An 11541-nucleotide genomic window follows, 5' to 3' on the forward strand; every position below is an offset into this window, starting at 1 on the left:
ACATATTGAGTGCTGGGATTATCGACATGCTGCAGGAGGCCTGGCTCTTTATTCCTTCTAATGACTGAATAATATTCAGCTACAGAATGGCCCATTGTGTTTATCCGTTAAAATCTGCTGATTGACACTTAAATTGTTTTGGCTGTGGGCTACTGGGAACTGTGCACCTGTGAGTAAACAGATTTGGGGGTCCCTGCTGTCAATTATTTTATTTGGATTTTTTTTTCTCCAAAATTTGTTTTGTTTCCACTTGTTCATTGCATGTTTGTGGCTGCATAGGCCTTAGTGTCTATGTCCAAGGAGGTCCATAGGTAGCTTCAGGAAGTTGTGTCTCTCCTTCCAGCATGTGGCTTCTAGGGACTGGGGATCTGAGGACCTCAGACTTGAGGTCATCTCGCCAGCCTAATTATTTTATTATTTTATTTTTTTTTTTTTGGTTTTTACGAGACAGGGTTTCTCTGTATAGCCCTGGCTGTCCTGGAGCTCACTTTGTAGACCAGGCTGGCCTCGAACTCAGAAATCCGCCTGCCTCTGCCTCCCGAGTGCTGGGATTAAAGGCGTGCGCCACCACGCCCGGCCTAATTATTTTAAGATTCCGTTTTCATCTCCATCCTCGACTGGAGTATTCTAGGAAGCTACTCAATGCTGAGCCACGCCTCTACCCCTCTCTTCTTTCATTTGTGTTGCGCATGTGCCACATGAAATGGCAATCAGTTTGTGTGTATGAGGGTTTATAATGGCAGGGTCTTACTATCAAAGTTATGGTCCTCCTGCTTCGGCCTTTGGTTGCTGGGTCTGCTGGTGTGTTTGCCGGCTGGCATCTTCCTTTTAAGAATTTGACACACGGTCCCCAAGACTGTATGCACACACCCCGACTGGATTAGCAGTTGGCCCTGCCTCTTCCTGAGATGGTTGTGACTACCCATACCTTCCCCATTCCTGGTGCCCCCAAAACCCACACAGAGGTGTCTCAGAGGGGGAAAGCTGAAACTCTGGGAGAGATTGACCCTGGAGCTCTCTGTAAACCCCTTCCTCCCTAGCATCTTGCAGGCAGGTATAAGGGCCAGGATACCCCCAAAGAGGTCTGATCTTCACCCTGATTTTGCCACAGGTTCCCAGAAAGCTCCTGTTGAACGAGGAGGAGGCAGGGATCTGCAAGTCACAGAGACACCAAGTGTCCCTGGTATCCAGCAGGGCTGCAGAGCTTCGAGTTGCCTGTGCTGCACAGACCCACACCCATCCTTGTCCACTGTCCCACCTGCAGCCATCTGGCCCAGCCCCTCCCTCTCTCTAGTTCTCTTAACAGCTTTATTGGCCCCTCCTCTTTCTTTTGTTTTATTTCAAAACAGGATTTCACTTAGTAACAGCCCCGCCCTGCCCCGCCACCCCTCCCACCTCCCCCATCACTGTGTAGCTCAGGCTAGCCTTAAACTGTGTATCCTACGCAGCCTCTTCCTAGCGCTGTGATCAGGGTGTACCCATCCCACCCCCTCAGCGCTCCATCCTTCTTAAAAAAGCAGAGAAAAGAAAGAAAAATTGAAGTAAATAAGATGGATCATGGGTAAAGGTGCTGGCTGCCAAGTCTAGTGACCAAAGCTAAAGGCTTAAATTGGAGCACACGTTTTGAAAAGAGAAAACAAATCCCACACAGGTAGAGTAAGTTGTCCTCTAACTTCCATACATGTGCCAATATGTGTGCACCTCTCCCACACACACCACATACCCACAGAAAAGAATTGTTTTCTCACAACTGACTTGGTCTTGAAAGTAAGTCTGTCACCACACCTGATGCAAAACAAAATCTTAATGTAAGTAAAGTAAGATGAGTCAAAAAAAAAAAATTGTGCCAGGCACAAATTTTAGTCTTAGCACTTGGGAGGCAGAGAAAAGTAGAGTTCTGAGTTCAAGGCCAGCCTGGTCTACATAGAGAGTTCCAGGACAGCCAGGGATAATAACTATCTCAAGAAAAAGAAGTGTGTATATATATTCACCTGTATGCACAAAGGTATGTGTGCCAGAGTTCTGTGTCTTCTCCATGTTCACGAGTGTGCATGAACGTATGTAAGCGTGAAGAGGCCCGAGGACTATGTCTTCATCAATCTTTCTCCTCTCCTACTATTCTTTTGTTGGAGCTGAGGACCAACCCCCAAACTCTGTAACCTGAGTTTTTGAAACAATCACTCTCTGAGAACCTAGAGCTTGTCTAATTGTGTAATCCCAGCACTGGGGAGGCAGGGGGCTCGATACCTGGAGGCTATGCCTGGATTTCTACACGAGCTTGGGGGATTGAACTTGGGTCCTCAGGATTGTGTGACAAGCGCTTTACTGACAGAGCCACGTTCCCACCCCAACCTTTGCTTCTGCTTCTCCTTAAAGCTTCCATTTATTTATTTATTTATTTATTTATAGGTTTTGTTTCTGGTTTTCACCATGTAACCCAAGCTGACCTCAAGTTTTTTTTGTTTTTGTTTTTGTTTTTAAGGTTCTATATTTTATTACTGGACAAACACCCTAATTTAAGACCTGAGCAAGTCTCCAGGTTAAAAATGTTGACCTCCATCTGGTAGGACTGATGGATGACCACTACTCAGTATAAGCCCTCAGTCTTGCTGTTGTGTAAATCCTTACAGACCCAGCTCCATTCTCCTCCAGGGTCTTCTCTTCGAGTTGAACCTGACTTTGTCCCCAGTTTTCACCCGGATCCACCGAGGAACAGGACGGTTTTGCTTTTGTTTCTTGGCCAGGAATCGCTTGATTCTGAAAGTCTTGTGAGAAGACATGGCGAGAAGCCAAATGAAGCGTAATGCGTGCACATGATGGCGGAGGAAAAGAGAAGAGAAAAATGACCTCAAGTTTTTAATCCTGCCTTAAGATCCCCCAGAAAGGGGATTTTAGGTGCACTTCGCTCCTCCTGGCTCTTGTTCCGTGTCTGTGGTGATGTGGATACAACCCACAGCCTCTGGAATTAGCCCCTCAGCTTTTAAAGTAAATAAAAGGAATACATCATGGAGACCCAGCCATCTTGCCGTCTTCCCTTTTCCACAACTATATAACATTCCAAAGTACTTTACACAGTACTGCTGAGGCAGGGTTAAAGTCACAATCACAACTGTGCTCACAGTGATCAACAGTCACTCACAGAGCCAAGGGTGCTACCTACACTTAGCTACTTAGCCCAAGTGAGGCTCCGGGTTCCATGTGAGCCCAGAACAGAAGGAAGAGGGGAAGGAAGTTCTCAGCCTTGAATTCTCCCACCCTGCCCCAAATCTTGGTGATCAATGATCTCTGGATGGGGTGCAGCTGGCTGTGAAGAGCCTTCTCTGCAGGGCTTCCTGTGGAACTGTGTGGCAGCAGCTGCTTATATTTGGTCTATTTATAACCCCAACCCCCACTCCTGCCTGGGCCCCCAGCTGTTGCCACCAGTGAGCTAAGAGGCCCATGGGAAAGGGGAAGTGTGTTGCTAGGTGCTAGGCTTGTTTGGGGTTCGGGGATGCCCCTGAAGCTTCATTTCTTAGAAGCAGAGAACATTTAAGTCATGCCCCTTTTCCCATGTTGGCGGAAGGAGGTGGGTATGAGACCCAGAGTCCTAAAGGGTGCACTCCCCCAAAACTAGATTGTCTCTCCCAGGGATATCACCCCAAGTGCCTTTTCATATATGTGGAAGTGACTTTGACTGCAGCTTACCCCTTTCCTGCCCCTCCTCTGCCCTCTCCTTCTTTCCTCCCTCCTCTGCCCCCCTTCCGCCCTCCCCCATAGACTCTCCTTACATAGCCTGGCTATCCTTGAACTCAGGATCTTCCTACCTCAGCTCCCAAGTTCTGAGTGGGAAACAGGCCTCCCCCACCACCCAGGCTTTTCACTCTGCTACTGCACATCCCTCGACAACCTCTCCTACTTCCCCAGGGGTAAGTCCCCACGGCTTCAGCCCCAGGGGACTGTCAGGCCGGGTGACCTTAGGGACAGTAACAACTCAGGTGGCAGGTGTGTTTCCCTTCACTCTACTTCAGGCCCGGGGCTCCAAATAGCCTAACTTCTATATTTAGGCACTGTCGCAGCACTGTCAATGACTATAAATACAGTCGCTGCGTTGACTGCCGACACACGCAGGCAGACTGGGATTCATTAGACAGGGTGAGGAGGAGACTGCTGCGGCTAGGAGGAGTCTGCAGCTGTGAGGCGCCAGACTTGGGGGAACCCGGGTGCTGGGGACTGTAGGAGGAAGAGCATGCTTCCCGCCCTCTTCCCTCTCCTGTGGGGCTTCCTGGCTCGGTGACAGCTGTCCATGCTCACAATTGCGCGGCCGCCCTGCTGGAGCCCAGGGCTCGCTCATCCGCGCGGAGCTGCCCGGCCCCTTCCTCTGCCATTGTCTCCAGTCGGTGGCATCCTGTTATGGCCCCTCCGCCCGGGATCCTATCCGACCCCTGCCCTGCCCAGGCTTGTACATGTGCTGTTTTGTTGGACCTGCTCTGGTGAGGTATCGAGGTCCCAGCCTGCTCGCCACACCCCAAAGGCAGCTGCTGGTCTTTGAGGTCACAGCGATGCCGGTGCAACAGGGTCACTCCCTCACGTTCCCAATGAGCTCCACTCACAGATGGCGACATTAAGGCCCAAAGAAATATCACTTTCCCCAAAAGGGCAGAACTTTGCCTAGTCCCTCCTATCGGGTAGATCGGAGTGCTTTGTGCCACCAAACTAGTCATTATACTCTTGAGGGCCTCCGTTCCCCCATCTGTCAAGTGGAAAGCATACCGCCTGCCTCCTGGAGCTACTGGGAGGATGAATATGTTCCAGAGTTGAATCGCTATGAAAGGCTACAAAGAAATAGCAATGGCTGTCGGTCTAGTCAGTAAAAAAAAAAAAAAAAAAAACCAACTGGATTTTGGGTTCCATCTCCAACAGTTCAGGAAAAAGTGAGATGCACAGTAGCTATCAGGAACTATAACAGTTGTGATAATTACAATATGAAAAGGAGACTGTATGACTCAGCGCTGGCTGCAGGAGCTTACGACTTTAATCCCAACACGCAGGAGGCAGAGGTGGCAGATCTCTGAATTTGAGGCCAGTATGGTTTACAGAGTAAGTTCTAGGACAGCCATTCTTTTTTGTTTTTGTTTTTTGTTTGTTTTTGTTTTTGTTTTTTTCTCGAGACAGGGTTTCTCTGTATAGCCCTGGCTGTCCTGGAACTCACTTTGTAGATCAGGCTGGCCTCGAACTCAGAAATCTGCCTGCATCTGCCTCCCGAGTACTGGGACTAAAGGCGTGTGCCACCATGCCCGGCTTTAGGACAGCCATTCTTACACAGAACCCTGTTTCCAAAAATAAAACAAACAAACTCTCTTGGTTGCTCTTGCAGAGGACATGAGTTCAAACCCCAGTATCCACCAGGGACCCAGCACTCTCTTCTGGTCCCCTTAGGCACCTGCATAGACATGCATATGCTCACACAGGGACACACACAAGTAAACACAAAAGAAACTAATTAAAATAAGATTTTACTAGGAGTTAAAAAGAGATGGCTCGGCTACTCTTCTGGCTTCCATTCCCAGCACCTATGTGGGGGTGGCTCACAATCTTCTGTAACTCCAGTTCCAAGTGGCCTCTGTGGTCATCAGGCACACAGTGGTGCATATACATATATGCAAACACCCATTGTCTTAGTCAGGGTTTCTATTCCTGCACAAACATCATGACCAAGAAGCAAGTTGGGGAGGAAAGGGTTTATTCGGCTTACACTTCCATACTGCTGTTCATCACCAAAGGAAGTCAGGACTGGAACTCAAGCAGGTCAGGAAGCAGGAGCTGATGCAGAGGCCATGAAGGGAAGTTCTTTACTGGCTTGCCTCCCCTGGCTTGTTCAGCCTGCTCTCTTATAGAACCCAAGACTACCAGCCCAGAGATGGCACCACCCACAAGGGGCCTTTCCCCCTTGATCACTAATTGAGAAAATGCCTTACAATTGGATCTCATGGAGGCATTTCCTCAACTGAAGGATCTTTCTCTGTGATAACTCCAGCTGTGTCAAGTTGACACAAAACTAACCAGTACACCCATACACATAACACTTAAAAAAAATGTATGAGGTCCTGAGTTCAATTCCCAGCAACCACATGGGGACTCATAACCATCCATACTGGGATTTGATGCCCTCTTCTGCCATGCAGGTGCACACGCAGATAGAGCACTCATATACATAAAATAAAATAAATACATTTTTTAAAAAAAGAATGTGCCAAATATGGTAGTGTATCTATAATCCTGCATTCTAGAGGCTGACACAGGGGGATCACAGGTTCAAGACCAGCTTGGGCTACAAGGCCAGATTCCAACTTTAAAGAAAGAGATGACAAAAATCCTGCCTGCGGACTGACAGCTGAGAGGGTCAGACATAAGAACAACATAACCCGATAGACTTTATGGTGGACAGATGCTAGTGCTGTGGAGAAAAGAGAAGATACCCGGTTCTGGGAGAGAAGCCGAGTTAGGCAGATCTCAGGGCTTGATGTCTAACCCAGTGGGTGAGTTTCAGAACCAGGGAGAGACCCTGTCTCAGAAAATAATATAAAAAGTGTTTGAGGCATCCACAAGGCATCCACACCAGCATGAACAGGCAGGCTCGCACACATGCACATGTGTGAGTGCACGCATACATGCATGCTGTATAGGAAAAAGAAAAAGAAAACAGCAAGTAGCCAGGGAGAACTGCTGGTTCAAGCCAGGGAGACCTGGCTACACAGTCCTGACTAAGGTGTGGAAGCTTCGTTGATATTCAAGCCTAAATCAAAGAGCAGAGGGCCTTAGGAGTTATTCACCTGTGTAACACCCTGAGAGCAGACCCTCCCAGGGGCTAGGGACCGGGGTCAGTGGTGAGCCTTTGCTGGCATGCTTCAGAGCCTGAAAGTCTTCCCTAGTGCCGAGAAAACGCGCACCACCAACAGAACATAAGCCAGGTAGCCAGTAAGTGCCAGATAACCTCTGTAAGACCTGTGACAACATCAGTAATGTAACTAAAGACTCACCGAGCAGGGTGATGCACAACTTTCATTTCAGCACGCAGGAGAAAGACAAATGTCAGGGAGTTCGAGGCCAGCCTGGTCTACTCAGTGAGTTCCAGGCCAGTCAGGTCGTGTGGTGACTCAGGTGTGCCCTGGGGAAGAGACGAGGTTGGGAATAAGGCAGTGAACCAGGATAAGGGGTGAGAAGTAGCCATGGCTCTATTTCAACCTGCAGACAGGTCAGACTTGGGGGTACTGGCAGAGCAGAGGATGCCATAGAGCAACCAGCCTGAAGCTGTTCTCCTGTTACTCTGTCCCCTCCTTGAGTCTAGTTTCTTCTTGTTTCAGCTTTGAGCTGAAACAAATCACAACCCCACCCCCAACACAAAAAATAACAACACCTATCAGAGTGCTAGCCTTTATATACCCTCTAAAAAGTTCCCAGAATGCCTAATGTCACACAGTCACAGAAACTATTTGTAGCTGGCAAACCCTTCTATCTAGAGCACGAGGCAAATCATAGTCAGCTGCTGTGGACGGTCAGAAGCAGCCCTGCACCCCACCCCTGGGATTAAAACAAAAGTATACTCTTACAATATTCCTGTGTTTTTAAAGAAACCAAATTCCAGAATTCTCACTACAGAAATCAGATTTTTTTTCCTGTTTTGTTTTTAAAGTTTTATTTTTATTTTGTGCATATGTGTGTTGGCCTGCGTGTATGTCTGTGCACCACATGCCTGCCTGGTGCCTAGGGAGGTCAGAAGAAGGTATTGGGTCCCCTGGAACAGGAGTTACAGATGTTTGTGAGCCACCATGTGGGTGCTGGGAAGCAGACCCAGGTCTTCTGGAAGAGCAGCAAGTGCTCTTCACCACGGTGCCATCTCTCCAGCCTATTTATTTTGTATGAGACCCACTCCGTCTATAACCCTGGTTGGCCTGGAATTCCCAGCAATCCTCATGCCTTTGCCCCTGAGTGCCGGGATGACTCTGGTGGGCCACCACACTTGGCTTTTGTTTGTTTGTTTGTTTGTTTTTGTTTTTGAGACAATATCTCATGTAGCTCTGACTAACCTTGAATTTGATATGTGCAATAGTCAGAGTTCTCTAGAATAACAAAGCTGATAGCATGAGTATTTTGTGGGCTTTATTAGAGTGGTTTACAGGTGGTGGTTCAGGTAAGCCAACAATGGCTGTGTGCTGACAGTCCAAGAATCTAATAGTTGCTCAGTCTATGAAGCCAGATGCCTCTGCCGGTCTTCAGTATGTCTCAGAATCCCAAAGGCTCTAACCTCAGTGAAGGAACAAACTTCCCAGTGACAATGAGGACAGGCAGACATAGGAGAAGAGCTTCCTTCTTCCATGCCCTTTATATAGGCTGCTACCGGAAGGTGTGGCCAGATTTAAGGTGGGTCTTCCAAGTTCAGACGATCTAATCAACTAAAAATATCTCTCACAGGTGTGCCGTTGTCTTGGGCTTTTCAATTTCAGAGGTAGTCAAGGTGACAACCAAGGACAGCCATCACATGGTGTGAACTAGTCTCTTGTCTTGAACTCATAATGCCCCTGGCTCTACCTTCCTAGTGCTGGGATAACAGACATGAGCTGCCATGCTTGGTTTAATCTCCATTCAACAGACAAGTCCCAGGGAGGCTTTGCCTGCCAGGGTGTCTGTGGGGACATTGAGCCCTGAGGTTACACCATTTTTTGGAGAAAAAAAAAAAAAAGGTCCAAATTCCACTTAAGACTCAGAATGGCCATTCCCTCCCAACCTCCTCTCTGCTGGCTCTTGCGCAAACCCCAAGGGATTAAACCTTGAACTAAGTAAGGCTCAGTCATCTATCAGCAACTCCTTCCTAATGTGGCCACTTGTCACTTGTCACTTATGAATTACTATGTATCACACTTTTCTTCCTTTCTTTCTTCCTTCCTTCCTTCCTTTCTTTCTTTCTTTCTTTCTTTCTTTCTTTCTTTCTTTCTTTCTTTCTTTCTTTCTTTCAATCCACACACCAAGGTTTAAAGAGAAACTTCTATCATGCTTAGAATTCTTGGCCCTGGTCTTCATCCCACAAACCTGAAGCTTCCTGGCCTTTTCACTGACTTGAAAATGGGGAGAAATGGTTTAGTGTAAGGCCAGGAAGGGAGATACACCAGGATGCAATTGTCAATATTTTTTTAACCCTTCTAAACAGAGAAAGAAAGATATATACATGTGACAGTCAATGAATTGAATTATAATACCATTATAATTAACACAGTAAAAAATAAAGATTTAAAGTTATTTAAAATTTAAAAGCTATGTAAGAAACTGAATTTTTTCCAAATAAAATATTTATTTTATTTTTACAAAATGTTTTTTCTTAGCCGGGCAGTGGTGGCGCACGTCTTTAATCCCAGCACTTGGGAGGCAGAGGCAGGTGGATTTCTGAGTTCGAAGCCAGCCTGGTCTACAGAGTGAGTTCCAGGGCAGCCAGGGCTACACAGAGGAACCCTGTCTCGGGGGGGGGGGGGGGGAGTTGTTTCTTCTATGTGTTCATTTGACAGGGATACTGTGTCTTTATTTTTGTTATTAATTTTCAGTTTGTCCTTTATCAGTTTTGCCTGCTTGTTTTATCTGTGTACCAAGTGTATGCAGTGCCTGGGGAGACCAGAAGATAGCATCAGCTCCCCTGGGACTGGAGTTACAGAATTCTGGGAATCTAACCCTGACTCCAAAGAGCAGCCAGTGTTCCCATCTACCAGTGAGCCATCTCTCCAGCCCCAGTAGCACACATGGTCTGCAACTTCCTTTTATCTTTTCTCTCACACTGTGGATCAGGAGAGCCACAGACTCCCAGCAACCCTCTTGCCTCAACCTCGTGAGCTCTGCCATTACAGGTTGTGCGCCATCATAGTTAGCTACAGTCATCTCTCAGAACTTGGAGTTTATTTTTTATTTTTATTCTTTGTTGTTTTGTTTTTGAGACAGAGTTTCTCAGTGTAACAGCCCTGGCTGCCCTGATTCACTCTGTAGACCAGGCTGGCCTCCAATTCACAGAGATCCACCTGCCTCTGCCTCTCAAGTGCTGGGACTAAAGGTGTGCACCACCATGGCCCAACTTGAACCCAGAATTTATTAAGGTAAAAGGGAGGCCTGACACCCCTGGTAGTTTATGCCTGTGATTCCAGAAGACTCAGGCTTTGGAGACAGGAAATCAGGAGTTCAGTGCTATCCTAGGCTACATAGAGTTGAAAGACAGCCTGGGCTGTTTGAGACCGTGTTTCAGAGAAAAAAAGAGAAAGAAAATCAATATTTTGAAAAATCACTAGATGTGTCTGAGAATGTAGTTCCCTTGGTAGAGTGCTTGTCCAGCATACACAAAGCCTTGGGTTTGGCATTCTTCCCGCCCCCAACACACACACATGAAAAGAAACCATAGTTACACAAGTAACTCAAACAGGAAGCCAGTGTACATCACATGACTCTCTATAGACTGTCACAAGGTCACTGCGTGTAACCAAAAAGCCCTGCCGTGGTAAGCCATCTCCCATGGTCAAAGCTCTCTCTTCCTCTATTTTAAGTCCTTATTACGTTTTTTGTTTGTTTGTTTGTTTTGGTTTTTTGAGGCAGGGTTTCTCTGTGCATTCCTGGCTGTCCTGGAACTCACTCTGTAGACCAGGCTGGCCTCGAACTCAGAAATCCACCTGCCTCTGCCTCTCAAGTGCTGGGATTACAGGCATGTGCCACCACTGCCCAGCCCCTTATTACATTTTATTTATTGACTTGTTTATTTAGTGTTTGGGTTTGTGTGTGGCACCGTGTGCCCGTGAAGGTCAGAGGACAACTTCCAGGAGTTGGCTCTCTCCTTCCATCATGGAGGTCCTGGGTATCAGAAATCAGGTCGTTAAGTTTTGGGGCAAGTGCCGTTATTCGCTGAACCATCTTGGCCTCCGGTTTAGCCTCTGCTTTCCAGAGTACAGTATTAGTATAGGCCAACGCAGCCGTGCCATGCCCCCTTGTCTTTTTGGGCAAGGTCTTTTGTAGCGCGGGCAGGCTTCAAAAGCGACAAGACAAAACGGAGGATGAGTTGAACTCCTGATTAGTGCTGGGATTACACGCTAGCGGTCCTCTGCCGGTTTATGTGGCTTTGAGGCTAGACAGGGCCTCGAGCAGGTTAAGCAAGCACTGCGCACCCTGAGCCACATCTCCAAACCTTGATGTTTCTCGTTCCTGGACTGTCAGCCCGGCAGGACCCTCAGTCCTCTTCTGGTTCTTATTTGGCCCCTGGCTTCTCTGAACCTCAGTTTCTCTCTTGGAAAAGAAGCCGACAAGTCCTGCTGATGGGAAAGGCGAGGGAAGCCCAGGACATCGTTCGGGTGGGAGCTCCACCCAGCTCTGTCCGATGTGTCTGGTCCCTGTCCCAGGACGCCTGCACCACACCGCCCAGCTCCCCGCGGGGGCGGGTGTCGGGGCCGCGCGCGGGGGATGGGGGGAGGAGGGTTGCGTTTGTTCCAGACGCGGGCGCGCGCCGCGCCCTGGGTCTGTTTCCCCGGCACTTTCCTGTTACTTTCC

At 48.0% G+C, this 11541-nt stretch overlaps 1 pseudogene; it reads right to left on the reverse strand.

Annotated features, from left to right (window-relative positions):
• Positions 1 to 2624: 2624 nt before the first annotated feature.
• Positions 2625 to 2780, reverse strand: LOC110300956 (large ribosomal subunit protein eL39 pseudogene; annotated as a pseudogene).
• Positions 2781 to 11541: the final 8761 nt, after the last annotated feature.

This window comes from Mus caroli, unplaced genomic scaffold, assembly GCF_978045245.1.
Source record: "Mus caroli unplaced genomic scaffold, Mus_caroli_1 scaffold_10, whole genome shotgun sequence".
Taxonomy (NCBI): Eukaryota; Metazoa; Chordata; class Mammalia; order Rodentia; family Muridae; genus Mus; species Mus caroli.